This window comes from Bufo gargarizans, chromosome 6 (genome assembly GCF_014858855.1).
Source record: "Bufo gargarizans isolate SCDJY-AF-19 chromosome 6, ASM1485885v1, whole genome shotgun sequence".
NCBI classification, from domain to species: domain Eukaryota; kingdom Metazoa; phylum Chordata; class Amphibia; order Anura; family Bufonidae; genus Bufo; species Bufo gargarizans.
The window spans coordinates 145,806,582-145,824,289 of NC_058085.1; the positions used below are offsets into that span (position 1 = coordinate 145,806,582).

The 17,708-nt window shown below is 45.8% G+C and overlaps 1 protein-coding gene across 7 annotated transcripts in view; it reads left to right on the forward strand.

The window, feature by feature from the left end:
- LOC122940867 (parathyroid hormone/parathyroid hormone-related peptide receptor-like) overlaps positions 1-17,708 on the forward strand; it is a 102,235-nt gene that overhangs the window by 35,453 nt on the left and 49,074 nt on the right. Inside the window, exon 2 of one of the 7 annotated variants that reach the window (XM_044297732.1) lies at positions 12,571-12,707. The exons of the other annotated variants lie outside the window; for them this stretch is intronic. The gene's annotated coding sequence lies outside the window, so the exon portion shown is untranslated. The remainder of the gene's footprint in view (positions 1-12,570; positions 12,708-17,708) is intronic. 7 annotated transcript variants of the gene reach the window in all.

The following is a 17,708-nucleotide window of genomic DNA, read 5'->3' on the forward strand; positions in this document are numbered from 1 at the left end:
TTGGGGATCTCTGGAAACAGGGATCAAGGTAGATATTAAAAAGTGGACGGACCCCGCAGCAGTGAAACAAAAGCGATGGGGTGGGTTAAAAGGAACAAATGTATTAATTGGTATAAAGTATATTTGTAGATTTTAATTGTGTGATATGAGAACTTGTATATTTGCTCCAGAAAACAATAAAGGAATTTAAAAAAGGAATAAAATGAATGTCTTATTTCTAATGCATGGTGAATGCCAGAAAGGGTCATATCCCATCTATCCCCACCAAAAACACAGTAAAAGTGATCAAAAAGTTGCAGGTACCCCAAAATGAAAACTAAAATAGATTTAAAAAAATGAAAAAGAAGAAGCATGTGCAATGAGCAGGATGCAGGGTATACATGCTGATACCAAATTATGCAATGGCTGGGTCAGGTGTAGAGGATAGTCTATGTTTTGTAGTTGTTCATGACGCCAATTGCAGCGTGCGCAGGGTACAATTACAGAGCCCTTCAAAGGTGTTATAACTCACATCCCAGAGTAGGAATGCCAGAGTGGTGTGAATAATAGTGTCAACGGTATCTCCTACCTGGGTACAGCTGGACTCCTGGCTCACTTGCAATAAAATGAGTGTAGTGATAAGAGGAGTAATAGAGAGATTTAGCAGCAAAAATTGAGACCCAGACCTTTGATAAAGTTCAAACTCGGCTTTACTGAGGGTGACATTCATCCAAGCAAGGTACAGCTTTCGTCTTAGGTCCCAGCAGGTTTTCAGCAGAGGTTGGCAGGAATTTATCTTCTGCTCTATCAACCTGGAGCTTTCAGGAAAGGACGTCTGCTTTGTAGCTCTAAACATGTGGCAGGAATTTGGTTTCTGCACTACTTTATATCTTCTGCTGTGTGGGGACTGACTAGCTGAGGAGAAATATGACTTCTCCTGGGTCTCTGGACTTTACTCACAGTTATTTTCTCAGGGTATGCTTTCTTCCTGGAACTGGAGGTTGCCTGCTGTTTCATCCAGCTGAGGCTGCAGGGCTCAGACTGGGGATTTGATCAATGTCTCAGCCGAGACAAGAACCTGGCTTTCTTCCCTATATCTGGGAGCTCCTAACACACACAGCCTCCTCAGGGGTGGCTGGCACAACAGGGGTGGCTGTCACACTCCTCTAACTTCCTTCTCTCCTAATGCAGCAGGATGTGGTCACAGCCCACTCTGCTCACAGGGGGGGGGGGGGGGGGGAGGGGTTAAGCTGGAATGATCTATTCCAGCTTAGATATACTAAACTGAACCTAAGTCCTTGCTAACACATTGCTGCCACCTGCTGGTGAACATGGAACTTACAGCAATTATTAGAGTTAACAAGGTTTTATGCACATCTGTGAAGATATAATGTAAAATTACATCAGATGACAAAGCTCTTAGGAGATAGTAGCGGGGTAGAGGCGTGTCGTAACACAACTCTGGGGTGTTACACATGTACAAAGGTTGGAAGTATGATATTATCCTGGATCAGTCACTGAAATTATTTAATTGTTATCCACCAACAACCCATGCACTCTCGGCTAGTATGTATGTGTATGGGGGAGTTGAAAGAGACAGCTATCCTAACGCTGGATTCACATCGCCTTTCATTTTTCGTTTTTCTGATCCATTCTAAAGAACAGAAAAAAAAATGAACCTATGCATCCATTATGAACATTGTGCATCCGTTTTAGCCATTTTCATCATAGATAGTTTTTTTTTTAAGGTGGAAAAAAAGTCTTGCATGCAGTACTTTTTTTCTGTCTAAAAAACGGATCTCAGGCGGAAATGGCTAAAAAGTATTATCTTTTTCTAGTGCTAAGGCGTGAGTATGTGGGGGGTAGGGGACAGGGCAGATTTTTTAAGAATATGGCACATATGCATTGGGGCTTGAGCCCCGGATCCTTTGAGACCCTAGCAACGCCCGATACTCTTGAAATTTTGCATTAACATATTTACAAAGGTACTCACACTTGACGGCTGCATTAATCAATATCAGGGTACTTGATTTGTGGTTCCTGTAATGTATTTACAGTCTCATATACATTCCTTTAACTATTTACAGTTGATATTTACTTTCCGTAGCTCCCAAAGTGGACCTCCCCCATCAAAGGGTGATATTACAGGCCTGTAGCTCACTAATCCAGGGGTAATGTTACAGGCCTCTAGGCCTCAAGTGCCTTAGCTCAAGGTATCTCCTCTCTTGGTGTAACACCTCAGAGTGGTGTTACCACTTCTTCACAATGTCATCTGTGTATTTCTATCCAGGTCCTTTATATGGTGCAATGTTAACATTTTTATGCAACTGTTATGTTCATGTAATGTGCCTGGTTCACCAGAAGGTGGCAACAAACATGGCAGAGCTATAGTTAGATAGAATGGAACTTACCATTACATTCTATCCTCCCTCTGGAGAAAAGTGGGACAGCCCTATTTCCTGCAGGGAGGGTGGGGACCAGTTAGAGTCAGTTGCAGTTTACCCCCTGCAAGGGGAAGGGTGTGCAGGGGCACGTCTCTGCTGGACATGCCCACGCCAACCAGAGCACCCTAAGCTCTGCTGGTCATGGAGGCAGAAACCTAAAGCCTCAGGAGCCAGGAGGAAAGTTCCCTGGCATAACATAGAGTCAGACTACAGAGAATAAGTGCAGCATACAGAAGAAGCTGAGTTATACAGCCAGCCTGTCAGTACAGCAAAGTCAAAGAGAAAGATATAGCAGAGTTGAGTTTGCCTGCCAGTTTAATGTTAAAGCCTGCTGGAATCCAGACAAAGCCTGTAACTGCTGGAAGAAACGTTTATTCAAGTAAAGCCGCTGTTGAACTTTATCTCAAGGTCTGAACTCAAGTTCTTTCCAATCCCTCAATTATTTCCCCTTTTCATTGCTTCGGAGACAAAGCCTGGGGTCCAGAAGTATCCAGGTAGGAGCACCATGACACATAAAGAGACTTTTATGCCGCACTACAACACTCAGCATTTTCTACACCTGGGACGCGATAGAGAGGGCCCTGGGGGGAGGCCCCCAATGCATTGGCAGCTTGTCACACTTGCTCGGGCATCTATCCTCTCGTTGGTCCAGTGTTTACATGGGGTGTTGCATTGGTCAGAGGGTTTGCTCCTCTTTAGCATGGATGCACTAAGGTGACAAGCTTGGTAGTTTCAGAGTGTTTTAATCAGGACACAGTCTTAGGGCGACAGGCAAATATAACAAAGTCACTTTTTGAGGCACTCTATGTCCCATAGGCTGTATATGGAGAGTGAGTTTCTGGTTACTATTGCTAGGCATGGGCTGGCACCACCCCTTTCTCTGCAGGAAGTGAGATCAATCTTATGTAGACAGAGAGGGTGTAAGCAGATAAGGGCAGCGCTGACAGGGAATCTGTGGATTACGGAAGCAGAGTGATCACATATGTGTCAGCCCTTGAGGGAATGAGTTACTAAAAGCAGCAGCAAGTTCGGCGGCCATACCAGGAGGATTGCTATATACCTGTCCGAGAAGGTAAATGCTTGCACCCTGGCTATAGGCGTCTCTACATGTGGTGGGAGCAAAACTTCAAGTTCTCCATCATACAAAAAGATCAGCCTGGCCACCTGTAGAGACTCTACTATATTGCAGAAATAACTATATTGTGAGAGTGGGAGAGATAAGTTTCACCCCATGGTCAATTTTGGAAGATTGTGCAGAATATGAGAAAGAGACTAAGTTATATATCTCCCATACACACCTTTGGAAAACTGCATATACCATCTGTAAAGATTGTGGTGAGTGTGTTCAGTGCTTGTGTGAGCCATCTATTCAATTGCCTCAGTAAAGTACAGTGAACTTGTGAAATTAAAACCTGGCCTCATCATTGCCTGCATCCACTCCTACAAGGCTGCAGTGTCTCTATGACTTTTGCCTTGAACCTCAAGACTTATCTACACCAGGGCATCCCAATCCATAACAGGCAGGAGCCCCAAAGTCAGGAGTATGCACCCTTCCCATAGATGCATGTTCCAAGGAGAAGCGGCGCTAGAGCCACCACTGTAAGTACTACTACCAACCTCTCCACTTTCCCTGTGGATCGCTGCATTATCACCATGGCACTCTCTCCAACTGGTGAAGTACAGAAGAATCTGCACAGTCAGTCTCTAACAGGCCTGCTATACACTCAGGATAGTAGACCGTATCGCTCACATCTGACTTGCCCCTTGCAGGCATCACAGAGGCTGGCTGGACTTTATTAGAGACTGCTTCCAAGCTCCATTACTCCAACCTTAATTCCCCTGTGGTGCTGCTCAGCTACACTTACCCTGTCTAGGCTTTGAGGTGGTGAACCCTTGTGACTAGTGCCACTCACCTCTACTATTAGCTAGCTATACATTATCACTCTGTCACTGCCATGTTTGACATCTCTGGCAGTCTCAGATACTGCTGCAGCATACTCCTGCATCAAGGGTGACCAGATGTCCAGCTTTAGGATGAACAGTCCGGCTTCTTGGCTCTTAGTCCTCCATTCAGTGCAGGGCCTAGAGGGACACTTCGTAGTCCCCCTATTCTGTGGCTCTATAGCAGTCCTCTATCTAAGGGGCAGTACCCCAAACTGCATTATTGCTTTTATTATTTTATGTTCCTATTCATGTATTTTTTATTTAAACAAAATTCACATGGCTTTTGGAGGAAGCGCTGGTCATTGCTCTTTTTTTTTAAATCCTTTTCTGTGGCTTGGTGTAGTACCTGATTTCCTTGTGACCCTCATCTGAGCTTCCAGGACTCTTTGCTAAAGAGCTGCAAGTGAGGGATTCTGTTTCCTGCAACATTTTTAAGGTCATGACCCACATCCAGGACTCAGGACGTACCTGAGCCGCGGTGTGCCTGGATACTGTGTTTTTGGAACGCGAAAGCCACAGACCCAAGGAGCTCTATTGCTCCAAAGTGTGTTAGGATCTGGACTTGAACCTGGGACCTCTGCTGTGTCTGGTGGTGCCTCTACTTGCTGAGCCACCTGAAGTGCTGGACAGTGCCTTAGACTATTCCTTGAATGATCTTGTCTTGAATCTTGTTTGCCTTGAACCTTGAACTCCTTGCTCCTCCCATGAACTTCCTGATTTAAGCCATGTCTCTGCACTTCCTGGTTGCCAGATTATTGTGCCTTTACCAGCCAATATCTTGCTCTTGTCTATACTGCTGCCGACCGTATCTCTGCTACCATCCGTTACTGAAATTTGGCTTGTTCCTCGACTACGCTCCTGCTTAATCCCAACCTGCACTATTTGTTACCAACTTTGGCTTGTTATTCAATCACGCTTCTGCTTGATCCCTGTCTGCTATATCTGCTACTGGACCTCGGCTTGCTCACCTCCTGCTGGGGCTATCCTGAGGACCGCGACCTGGTACTAACACGCAGCAAAGTCCATCTCCACCATCAGGAGCTCTGGCGAATACCAGTTAGTACTTAGACCCCGCACCTCAGGTGAACCCGTGTCATCAGCCAGGGTGACCAGTGTGAATATCTGCTCCGCTGCTATAGCTACTGGCCTCCGAGCCTGACTCCAGACCGTGACAGAATAATCTGGCCCAAAACATGGAGGCCGCTGTAGCAGCTGCTGTGGCTCCTCTCAGGGTACAAATCTCTGAGTTGCAGGCATTTGGTGTTAACTACCAGGAAAAGTTTTGTGATTTACAAATTGAAGTGAAAGGGCTACAAAGAGGACATCCTTGATCTGCATAGACAATTGCGGGACTTTCGTTCCCGTGATACTGCTGCTGTAGATACTAACGCACGAATGCCCCTACCACTCAAGTTTAATGGAGACCGTCACCATTACAGAGGTTTCCTTAATCAGTGTCGTATATACTTTCAGATGCAACCAGCTGCATTTACTTCTGACAGGAAAAGGGTGCTGTTTATTATTAATCTCCTGACTGAGGAAGCCTTAGCCTGGGCCTCCCCTTATGTGGAGAAAGATGATGTCATCCTGGATAATTTCAATAATTTTGTGGCTGCTATGAATCAAGTTTTCGATGATCCTAACCGCTGCGCTACTGCTGAGGCAAAATTACACAAATTAAGGCAGGGTAGACGCTCTGTTGCAGAGTACACCAAAGAATTCCGACGTTGGATCTCAGATACCAATTGGAATCCAGCAGCACAAAAGAGTCAGTTCCGTCAAGGACTCTCTGAACAAGTAAAAGATGAGCTAGCCAGAGTAGAAAGTCCTGAAGACCTTGAGGCTTTTATTAAATTATGTATTCGAATTGATCAGAGGCTTACTGAAAGGAGAAAAGAGAGACTGGGAATCCTAGGCAGTAATGGTGACATGCGTTTTTCTACTAGCCAGTTTACTCCTAAGGGTCCAAGAGTTCTTCCAGATTCTGACAGTCCTGAACCTATGCAGGTGGATGCTATTAAAAGATCTATTACTACTCAGGAGAAAGAAAGACGACGTTCAGAGAACTTATGTCTTTATTGTGGAAACGCTGGACACTACGCAATTAATTGTCCCAATAAATTTAGAAGAACAATTGCGGCAACTGATGTTGTATCTGAACAAATAAACTCAATTTCTCAGTCTGTCTCTCCTTTGATTCAGGAAGCAAATTAAGTTAATTCTTTATCAACTCATTTTATCATCCCTATAAAGCTTATCGTTGAAGATGGTGAAATACCTTGTTCTGCTATGCTGGACTCGGGGGCCGGGGGAAACTTCATGGACATTGAATTTGCCCAAAATCATAACATTCAAATAAGAAATAAACTCACCCCTGTTGATATGGAAACTGTGGATGGCTCACCCTTATCTTCAGGACCTGTTACCCATGAGACTGTTTCACTTAAACTCCTAATTGAGACTGACCATCAGGAGACTATCAGTTTTCAGCTGATCACATCACCCAAGTTCCCTATCATCCTGGGCATTCTTTGGTTCTCTATCCATAATCCCTCCATCAACTGGGAAACACGTTCTTTAAGTTTTACCTCTGACCATTGCAAAAAACATTGCAGGGAATCTTATCAAATAAGCCCTCCACCAACCCTGGATTCACAAGCAGTTATGGTAACTACCCAGTCATATGACAAGCCACCTCCACAATATCTTGAGTTTCGTGACGTTTGTGATAAAAAGAACGCTGATCAGCTGCCTCCTCATCGCTCGTATGATTGCCCCATTGAATTGCTTCCAGGGGCAGAAATACCCTTTGGTCGCCTTTTTTCTTTATCAGAACCTGAGCTGAAGGTGCTCCGGGAGTGGCTTAATGAGAATCTGGAGAAGGGTTTTATCAGACACTCAACCTCTCCTGCTGGGGCAGCCTTGTTCTTCGTGGAGAAAAAGGACTCAACCCTGCGTCCGTGTATCGACTACAGAGATTTAAACAGGATCACAATTAAAAATCGCTATCCACTTCCACTGATTCCAGAAATGCTCGAGAGACTCCGCTCCGCCAAGCTCTTTACCAAATTAGATTTACGGGGGGCATACAACCTTGTCCGCATTCGTCCTGGAGATGAATGGAAAACTGCTTTCAGAACCAGATATGGACATTTTGAGTCTTTGGTCATGCCCTTTGGACTGTGCAATGCTCCCGCAACCTTTCAGCATTTTATTAATGATGTTTTCCGAGATTTGCTGGATCAGTTTGTAATAGCCTATTTGGATGATATTCTAATTTTTTCTGATAATTTGGAAGAACACCACAAGCATGTCTGTATTGTCCTCAAGAGACTAAGGCAGAATCAACTTTACATAAAACTAGAGAAATGCGAGTTTGAACAAAGTCAGATCCAGTTCTTGGGTTACATAATTTCTTCTGAAGGGGTAAGCATGGATCCCGATAAGATCAAAGCAGTGGTGGATTGGCCTGTCCCTACGAATGTTAAGGAGATACAACGATTTGTTGGATTTGCCAACTTTTACAGGAGATTTATAAGGAATTTCTCCAAGGTAATAGCTCCAATTACACAGATGACAAAGAAAGGAATACCCTTTTTGTGGTCATCTGAGTCACAAGCTGCCTTTAGTAAACTAAAGACTCTCTTCACTACTGCACCAATACTGGTACATCCAGATCCTGAACTACCTTTCATCATAGAAGTTGATGCTTCAGATTCTGCTGTGTGAGCTATTCTTTCTCAGCGAATTGGAGAAAAAATGCAGCTTCATCCTTGTGCTTATTTCTCTCGACTGATGTCTCCAGCCGAGAAGAATTATGACATTGGAAACAAGGAGCTGCTGGCAATTAAGCAAGCATTTTCTGAGTGGAGGCATCTGCTGGAAGGGGCTAAGCACCCTGTAACCGTTCTCACGGATCACAAAAATTTAGAATTTATTCGTTCTGCCAAGAGGTTGTCATCTAGACAAGCACGTTGGACCCTATTCTTCTCGAGGTTCAATTTCGTTATCTCGTACCGCCCTGGGTCAAGGAATGGTAAGGCTGATGCCCTGTCACGGATGTTGTCTGGGCCTCTCCAGGAAAGCAACTCTGAATGTACGATCCTGCCTGAAAAGAACTTTCTAGGGGCCATGAGTTCTAAGACCTTTCTTAATCTTCTCAAGAAGGGGTATGAGAATGACCCACTTCTTAATCATCCTCCTAAAAACTTTAACCTCAAGTACAGCAACGGTTTTTGGACTCAAGCACATTGCCTCTATGTACCTGAATCAGTTCGAGTAGAAGCCCTCAGGTTGGTTCACGACTCTAAACTTGCTGGTCATTTTGGGGTGTCTAAGACAGAGGAACTCTTATCACGTTCCTTTTGGTGGTCTGGGTACAAGAAAGATGTCAAGAGTTATGTGGCTTCATGTCGAACCTGTGCTCGCAATAAGACACCCCGATCTTCTCCTCTGGGGTTACTTCAACCACTGCCTGTTCCATCAAGACCATGGGGGTCAATTTCGATGGACTTTGTGGTCGACCTTCCCCTTTCTAAAGGGATGACCACCATCCTGGTAGTTGTGGACCGTCTCACTAAAATGGCTCATTTTATTCCAGTTAAGGGGGTACCCTCTGCCGAACATACTGCAGAAGTAATGGTCCGGGAAGTTTTTAAACTACATGGAATTCCTGATGATGTGGTGTCTGACAGAGGAGTACAGTTTACCTCTAAATTTTGGAGAAGTTTTTGCTCAGCGTTGGGTGTAACAATTAATCTGTCCTCAGCTTTTCATCCACAGTCTAATGGTCAGACCGAGAGGACCAATCAAACTTTGGAGCAATACCTTCGATGTTTTGTGAGTTATCTTCAGGATGATTGGGTGGACTACCTTCCTACGGCAGAGTTTGCTTATAATAACTCTAAACATAGCTCCACTTCCCAAAGCCCCTTTTTCCTAAACACTGGGTATCATCCAGTTTTTATTCGAGGTCTACCTATTTCAACTCCAATTCCTGCTGTTACAGACAGATTAACTTCATTACAGGAGATCCAGGAGAAATTGACGGATACATTGAAGGAGGCTCAGGAATATTACAAGAAAGCTGCTGACAGACATCGGAGATCAATCCCCACCTTTCAAGTAGGTGACAAAGTTTGGTTATCTACCAAAAATTTGAAGGTTCAGGTTCCATGTGCTAAGTTGGGTCAAAAGTTTGTGGGACATTTTGAGATTTCTGATCAAACCGGTCACTTTTCACCTAAAACTTCCCGACAATATGAGGATTCACCCTGTTTTTCATGTATCGCTACTTAAAACTTTTCATGAAAATACTTTTTCTGGAAGAATTCATCCTCCTCCTCCACCTGTTGAAGTACAGGGTGAAGAAGAATTTGTGGTGGAAAAAATTCTTGACTCCAGGATCTTTCAGAAAAAATTACAATATCTGGTTCAATGGGAAGGATATGGGCCAGAAGAAAACTCTTGGGAGCCGGATGAGAATGTTCATGCCCCTAGATTAACAAAGGAATTCCACCAGAGGTTTCCTCACAAACCTGGCCCTAAGACATCCAGGGGATGTCCGGGGAGGACGGGAGTACTGTTAGGATCTGGACTTGAATCTGGGACCTCTGCTGTGTCTGGCGGTGCCTCTACTTGCTGAGCCACCTGAAGTGCTGGACAGTTCCTTAGACTATTCCTTGAATGATCTTGTCTTGAATCTTGTTTGCCTTGAACCCCTTGCTCCTTCCATGAACTTCCTGATTTAAGCCATGTCTCTGCACTTCCTGGTTGCCAGATTATTGTGCCTTTACCAGCCAATATCTTGCTCTTGTCTATACTGCTGCCGACCGTATCTCTGCTACCATCCGTTACTGAAATTTGGCTTGTTCCTTGACTACGCTCCTGCTTAATCCCAACCTGCACTATTTGTTACCGACTTTGGCTTGTTATTCAACCACGCTTCTGCTTGATCCCTGTCTGCTATATCTGCTACTGGACCTCGGCTTGCTCACCTCCTGCTGGGGCTATCCTGAGGACCGCAACCTGGTACTAACACGCAGCAAAGTCCATCTCCACCATCAGGAGCTCTGGCGAATACCAGTTAGTACTTAGACCCCGCACCTCAGGTGAATCCGTGTCATCAGCCAGGGTGACCAGTGTGAATATCTGCTCCGCTGCTATAGCTACTGGCCTCCGAGCCTGACTCCAGACCATGACAAAGTGGATTCTCAAGGACTCTGACTCATAAGAGCCCCGTAGCTGGAGACTGTGTTTCATTAGTCTAGGATAGCTAGCACCCCTCCTTGGCACTATCATGGACTGCTCTCTGGAACTCTATCTAGCCTATTAGGCCCCCCCCCCCCCTCCCCGGTAGTTAGGAATGTTTGCCTAGACAATGTATGTATGCATTACCACTTATGTCCTTAACCTAGTCTCTTCACAGCAATGGGAGGGAGAGGATCAACGAGAACTGCAGCCTTGGATATCTGATGGAGGACTAATAGGAGGAGACAACAAGCACAACCAGAGGATGGCTTGCCTTTCACCATGGGGGTGTGTAGTACCCCAGAACTGGGGGTACTCCAAATTGTTTATTGTTGTGTATTGCATTTCACTGTTTATTTCCTGGCTATTACTACCAGCAAGGAAAGAGTGCCAAAGGTTGACAGGAACAGGGTTAGCCACTCTTTTCCTCCCCTTTTGATAGGCGTGGGCTGGTCCTGCTTCCTGCCAAGCCAGGGGAGTTCCTGTCCAGAGACAGAGTGGAGAGGACACAGACTGCAGTGCTCCTTCTCCTACAGAGAATTCTGCGGATTAAACCATTAGTAAATTGCCTCTAGTACAGCCTTGAGAGGATAAAGACAGCAGAGTGAACTGCTATATTCAACTTCTACAGACACTGCTGATTTGTTTTTATGAGTAGGAGAGTAGAAACCTGGACAGAGGGAAGGCGTTTCATACTGTCCCACATGAATGCCTAATGGGTAAATTGAGGTGTATTGGTTTAGAAAATATAATTTCTAATTTAAAAAAAGGGGGCAGTCAGCACATCCCAATGTGCAGGTGCACGTTGCTATGGCTGAGAACACAAAGAAAAAAAAAAAAAAGCAACAGCACTCTGCAAACCAAATAAAGCACAAAAAAGTATTCTAATGCTAATGCTGTGCTTATTAAGTAAATTTGAGATTCTTGGCAAACACATTTTGTACAAAATTATTTGGGCCCGTCTGCCACACGTCTGTAAGACGGGAACCTAACACTAAATTCTACCTGTTATGTGCCATGACGGCTACCATAAAATTCAGGGATTGTAGGTTCCATATGCATGCTGGGCCCACCATAAATGGCCTCCATTGAATCCAGGGAATGCAGGTCCCAACATGCATGCTGAGTCCACTCTACACCTCTCTTGGTGCCAGATGGGCCCCAATGAATGCAAAGAGAGTCCACCCTATACCTCTCCTGGTACCAAAAGGCTTCCAGTGAGTGAGGAAGAGCAGGCTAAGCTTTATACTTACACTAATTAAAATCTGCCTATGGGGCAGACAGGCTGGTCAGGAGTGCACGACTGAAGAGGCAGCCACACCTCCGGTACAAACTGCAAAGAAAAAAAGGGGTCAGTGATTTTGCATAATTCTCCCTAAAGATGCTGTTTTCATGTCACGTGACACATATATGTTATTGGCAGCAGAATGTACATCCAATAATATCGCTTTAGCTTTCTGCATGTCTATTCTTTTGATTAAATATGTTATAATGGATAAATTCTTATTTAGCATTTCTGAGATGAGACCCTCTTCAGGATCACCATGATCAATAACATATCCCTCACTGCTCTCCTTATTTGTCTCCTCACCATCATCAAAGTCAATGATATCTGATTCTTTCAGGACAGTTACTGGATCAGTCATCCTACAGAGCTCCACACTTTCCCACATGTCACTAGACAGCATATCCTTCTTTATTTCCAGCTCCTGTATCTGTTCACGGAGTGAGAGTAACACCTGTTCTTCCTGCCTGGGGATCACTTTCATAATTCTATTCTCTAGGTCTTCCAATTGTTTATTGATGTCTTGGAACAAGGTAACCCTCTCCTTTTCGTCATCATTTTTTCTGTCCTGAGCTCCTGTAGCTTCCAGATTTTATTCTCTGTCTCCTCTTTTTTTTATCCTTAGTTTATGAAGGACATGTATAAGTTCATCCCTTTTTACCTCTGTAGCTTCTTCCAGCTTCACCACTTGATGTCTCCAATGTTCTCCAACTGAGCAGTAAACACAGACACAAGTTGCATCATCCATACATTAATATTCAAAGACCTTCTTATGGATCAGACACTTTCTTTTCTGAAGAAATATGGTGGGTTCTTTCACGATGTGTTCTGTTAACTTGGTATGTACTTTCACATGATTCAGGCAAAGGAAAGCTTCACAAAGCAGACAGCATTTAGCTGCTGGTATAGGTGAATGGATACAGTAAGTACAGCTGATGCCAGTCTCCTCTTGACCTGGCTGAGTTGTCTGGAAACTCTCCACTATGTTGCATAGAGTTATGTTCTTCTTCAATGCAGAACGTTTCTTGAACTATGCTCTGCATTGAGGGCAGTTATATACTCCAGATCCTTCTTGTGTGTCCAGCACACTGTCAATACAGGCCAGGCAGAAATTGTGTCACATGATCTTTATAAATGTGGAGACAAATGGAGCAGCACAGTTCATTTCTCAGATTAGCAGACGCCATTTCTCAAGAGAAATTATTCAGTAATGAAAAGAAACGAAACTCCAGCAGTCAATATGACACACACAGTGTAAATTGTGTGGGTGTGCTCCACTTCCATCAAGGGCGAGGCTAAGCAGGATATGTTGCAAATACCTCTCTGTACGATATGTACTAATGTAGGACTCAGGAGTTAGAACTACAATGACGAGCAAAAGAGCAACAATGTTTTGAACTTTTGACTTTTAGCTTCCATATCTCACCATCCACTACAGCTTGAACATGAGACTACCATCATTTTATAGACAATCATTTTGGCTATCTCATACATAATTTGGACTTGCAACTATTTAGCATATGATTAGTTATGCAGATTCTTGTCATGTAACTGAATTGTTACCTTTAGCTTTCAACACTGCCTGAATCCTTCTGGGCATGCTCTCAATCAGATTAAAACATGTCTTGACCGAAATCTGTTCCCAGGTCTCTTCTAAACGTTCCCAATGTAGGTGCATACTGGTCAACTCACTTGGCTACAAATACAGATTTTTCTTGAACCCAACTACAAGTGTTCAATTGGGTTGAGGTCTGTGGGGGCCAATCCAGCACCTCTACTTCATTATCATTGAATCATTTCTTTGCCAATCTCGACGTATGCTTTGGGTCGCTGTCCTGCTGGAATACTATGTCATCCTTTTCATACCCATACCAAGTGTACGAAGCTCAGCATTGAGACCACCATCGAACCTGGTCTAGTATCCTATACCGTTGGCTGTGAAACAACCCCATATCATAAGGCTTCCTCTACCAAACTTCTCAATCTCAATCTGTTAGCCCCCTGTAGCGGAGTGCAATATTAGAATCCACGATCTCCGCTGGTATAACAGGTAAATCCACAGTCAGAGCTGAACAGTACGGCAATATTCCCAATCCTCCCATTAACCGGACGAAACAGTCTGGGAGTCAACAACCCGCTTTATTCACAAGCTTGTATATTTATACAGTTCCCCATGCCATTGTACACAAAATCCCCTTCCCTCTGTCTGTAACACAATAAACAAAACCAAATGAGCATTGTCTGAGACGTAATTAACCAACACAATGAGCATTGTCTGAGACGTAATCCACAAAATACAATTACCAAACGTAATGGACTAACTTGAACCCTGGCATACACATATACAATTTAACCGAACACATAATAACATACATAATCTGTAAGACAGCCTGAATGCAATCTGCTACCCAGTCTTAAAGGGGCAGTAGTAGCAATATAAAATACCACATGCCCAAATATTGCATTCAAACGTACGGACAACCTTTCTTACGTTATAGTCCAGAAGTGGCTAGGTTTACCACAATGCTCCTCCAGAACCAAGCCGGCATACACAGTCTGATCCCAACGGATCGGCTTGGGGATGTCCGGGAGAGTACTCACAGATCACTTTTCAAGTTCAGTTTGTCTGGATAACCCGTCGGCGTTACCGTTTTGTTTTCCTGGGCGGTAGTGGATGGTAAAGTCATACGGCTGCAGCGCCAGACTCCAGCGCAGCAGCCTGGCATTGTCTCCAGCCACACGGTTTAGCCACACCAACGCGTTGTGATCTGTGAGTAAGGAAAAAGGTTGTCCATATAAGTACGGCTGTAACTTTTTGAGGGCCCACACCACGGCCAGGCACTCCTTCTCAATGGCGGCGTAGCTTACTTCTCGTGGCAATAACTTTCGGCTCAAGTAAGCTATGGGGTGTTCTCCGCCATCGGCTCCAACTTGGCTCAGCACTGCTCCCAATCCAAACATTGAAGCGTCTGTGTGAACAAGAAATCTTTTAGTTGGATCAGGAGCAGCAAGTACGGGAGCATTAGTTAGAGCAGTCTTCAGTTGTTGGAATGCCTGATCACACTCTGGGGCCCAGACAACCTGTCGAGGAAGATTCTTACGTGTCAGGTCAGTCAGGGGTTTGGCCAGGGCGCTATAATTGGGCACAAATTTTCTATAGTACCCTGCGGTACCCAGAAACGCTAGCACTTGGGTTTTTGTCCTAGGAGTGGGCCATTTAGCTACAGCTTCCACTTTAGCTGGTTCCGGTTTCTGTTGCCCGCTCCCCACCCGGTGGCCCAAGTACTGCACTTCGGCCATCCCTATATGACACTTGCTGGGTTTCAGCGTTAATCCTGCCTCTCCAATACGATCTAGGATGGCCCCTATGTGTTGTAGGTGCTCTGCCCAGGTCTGGCTGAATATAGCAATGTCATCTAAGTAGGCACAGGCGTATTCCTGGAATCCGTCCAGTAACCGATCGACCATCCGCTGAAAATTTGCCGGAGCGTTTTTCATCCCGAATGGCATGACCCGAAATTGATACAGGCCAAACGGGGTGACAAACGCCGACTTGGGGATAGCATCTTCGGCTAGTGGAATCTGCCAGTATCCCTTACATAGATTTATGGTAGTGAGATACTGGCCCCGTGCCATCTTATCCAGCAGCTCGTCTATCCGAGGCATCGGATAGGCATCAGACACCGTTTTGTCATTTAGCCTCCAGTAGTCGACACAGAAACGTGTCGTGCCGTCCTTCTTGGGTACGAGCACTACCGGCGATGCCCAGGGGCTATCGGAAGGTTCGATAACCCCCAGCTGAAACATCTCGTCAATTTCAGTTTTCATATGTGTTCTGACTGCTTCAGGGACGCGATATGGAGTCTGCCGCATAGGTAGCTGTCCCGGGGTTTCGACTCGGTGGGTGGCCAGCTGAGTGTACCCAGGCAAATTGGAGAAGGTAGCCCCTTTAGCTACAATCAGCTCTTGTACCTGGGCACGCTCCTGAGGGCTTAGCTGCTCCCCCAGCCGAACCCCCTTGGAGGGCTCTGTCTGTTCTTCCTGTTCTAATAGGTCAGGTAGGGGCAGATTCTCCTGATCCTCAGAGGCTGAGGCGCATATCGCCGCCATGTCCTCTATCCTCTCATGGTAGGGTTTGAGCATGTTTATATGGAGCATGCGTCTCTTCCCTACCCCTGAGCAGGGGCCAATCACATAGGTGGTGTCACATCTCTGTTCCACCACCTGGTATGGGCCTTGCCAGATGGCCAGCAGCTTGTCTGTGCGGACGGGTTTTAAAATCAAAACCTTCTGCCCCACTTGAAAGCTGCGGTCTCTGGCTCCCCTATCGTACCATCGGCGCTGGCGCTGCTGGGCCGCCCGGAGGTTGGTGCGCACAGTCTGAGTCAGCGCCTCCAGACGGTCCCGGAACTCCAGTACGTAAGATACGATAGGGGTTCCATCTGGGCTACTCTCACCCTCCCAATGCTCCCTAATTAGGTCTAACGGCCCTCGTACCCTCCTTCCAAACAGTAATTCAAAAGGAGAAAACCCTGTCGATTCTTGGGGTACCTTCCTGTATGCGAAGAGCAGGTGGGGTAAAAACCGTTCCCAGTCTTTGTGCGCTTCTCCAAACGTACGGAGCATTTGTTTCAGCATACCATTAAGTCTTTCGCATAGCCCATTGGACTGGGGGTGGTAGGCAGAATTTATTATTGGCTTAATGCCACATATCTTCCACAGTTGTTGGGTGACCTCGGCAGTGAATTAGGTGCCCCTATCGGATATTATTTCTTGGGGAAACCCTACCCGGGAAAATATCTTTATTAAAGCCTCAGCCACCGTTTCAGCATGGATATTAGTGAGGGCTACGGCCTCAGGGTATCGTGCGGCATAGTCCACTACTGTTAATATAAACCTTTTCCCAGAGGGGCTGGGTTTGGGTAGGGGCCCTACTATGTCGACGGCCACCCTACTGAAAGGTTCTGCAATAATAGGGAGGGGACATAATTTAGCTTTGGGGCGGTCACCTCGCTTGCCTACTCGCTGGCATATATCACAGGATGTGCAGTACTGCCTCACATCTTTAGAAATCCCTGGCCAGAAAAATGCATGGGTTAACCTATATCGGGTACGGGTCATGCCTAGATGCCCAGACAAGGGAATATCGTGCGCAATCCTAAGTAGCTCTTGCCGAGATTTCTGGGGAACCACTAACTGTTTGGTAGTCACTGTGACTGACCCCCCCACTCCTCTTTCAGCAATACGGTACAGTAGCCCCTTCTCCCACGTGTACCGCTCCCCCTCTAACCCAGCCTGGTCGGTGTGTACTCTGTTCCTATATATCTGTAGTGTGGGGTCTGACTTTACCTCTGCCTCAAATGTAGTTGGGGTATCCCAGGACATACGTGTCGTGTGGGGGTCATGGTCTTTTACCTGAGCCTCAGAGTGTGCTAGTGGAGCTGTGATGCGAGCCTGCTGCCGTGTGGTCACTGGATGAGCTTCCTGGTGTGGAGCCTGGGGTACAAAAGCAGAGGTCATCTGGCCCAAGTCATTCCCCAGTACAACATCTGCTGGTAGATTTAGCATGAGGCCCACTTCCACAACCCCCTCTCCCGCACCCCAATCCAGATGCACTTTAGCAGTGGGTAGTCGGTACACTGCTCCCCCTGCCACCCTTACGGCCACTGATCCGCCAGTGTGAGCGGAACCTGGAACCAGATGGGGTGCGATCAAGGTGAGCGTGGCTCCGGAATCTCGGAGCCCTTGTACTTCCTTCCCTTCCAGGGTCACCAGCTGGCGATGGTGCTGCCTGTTGTCGGTGGCTC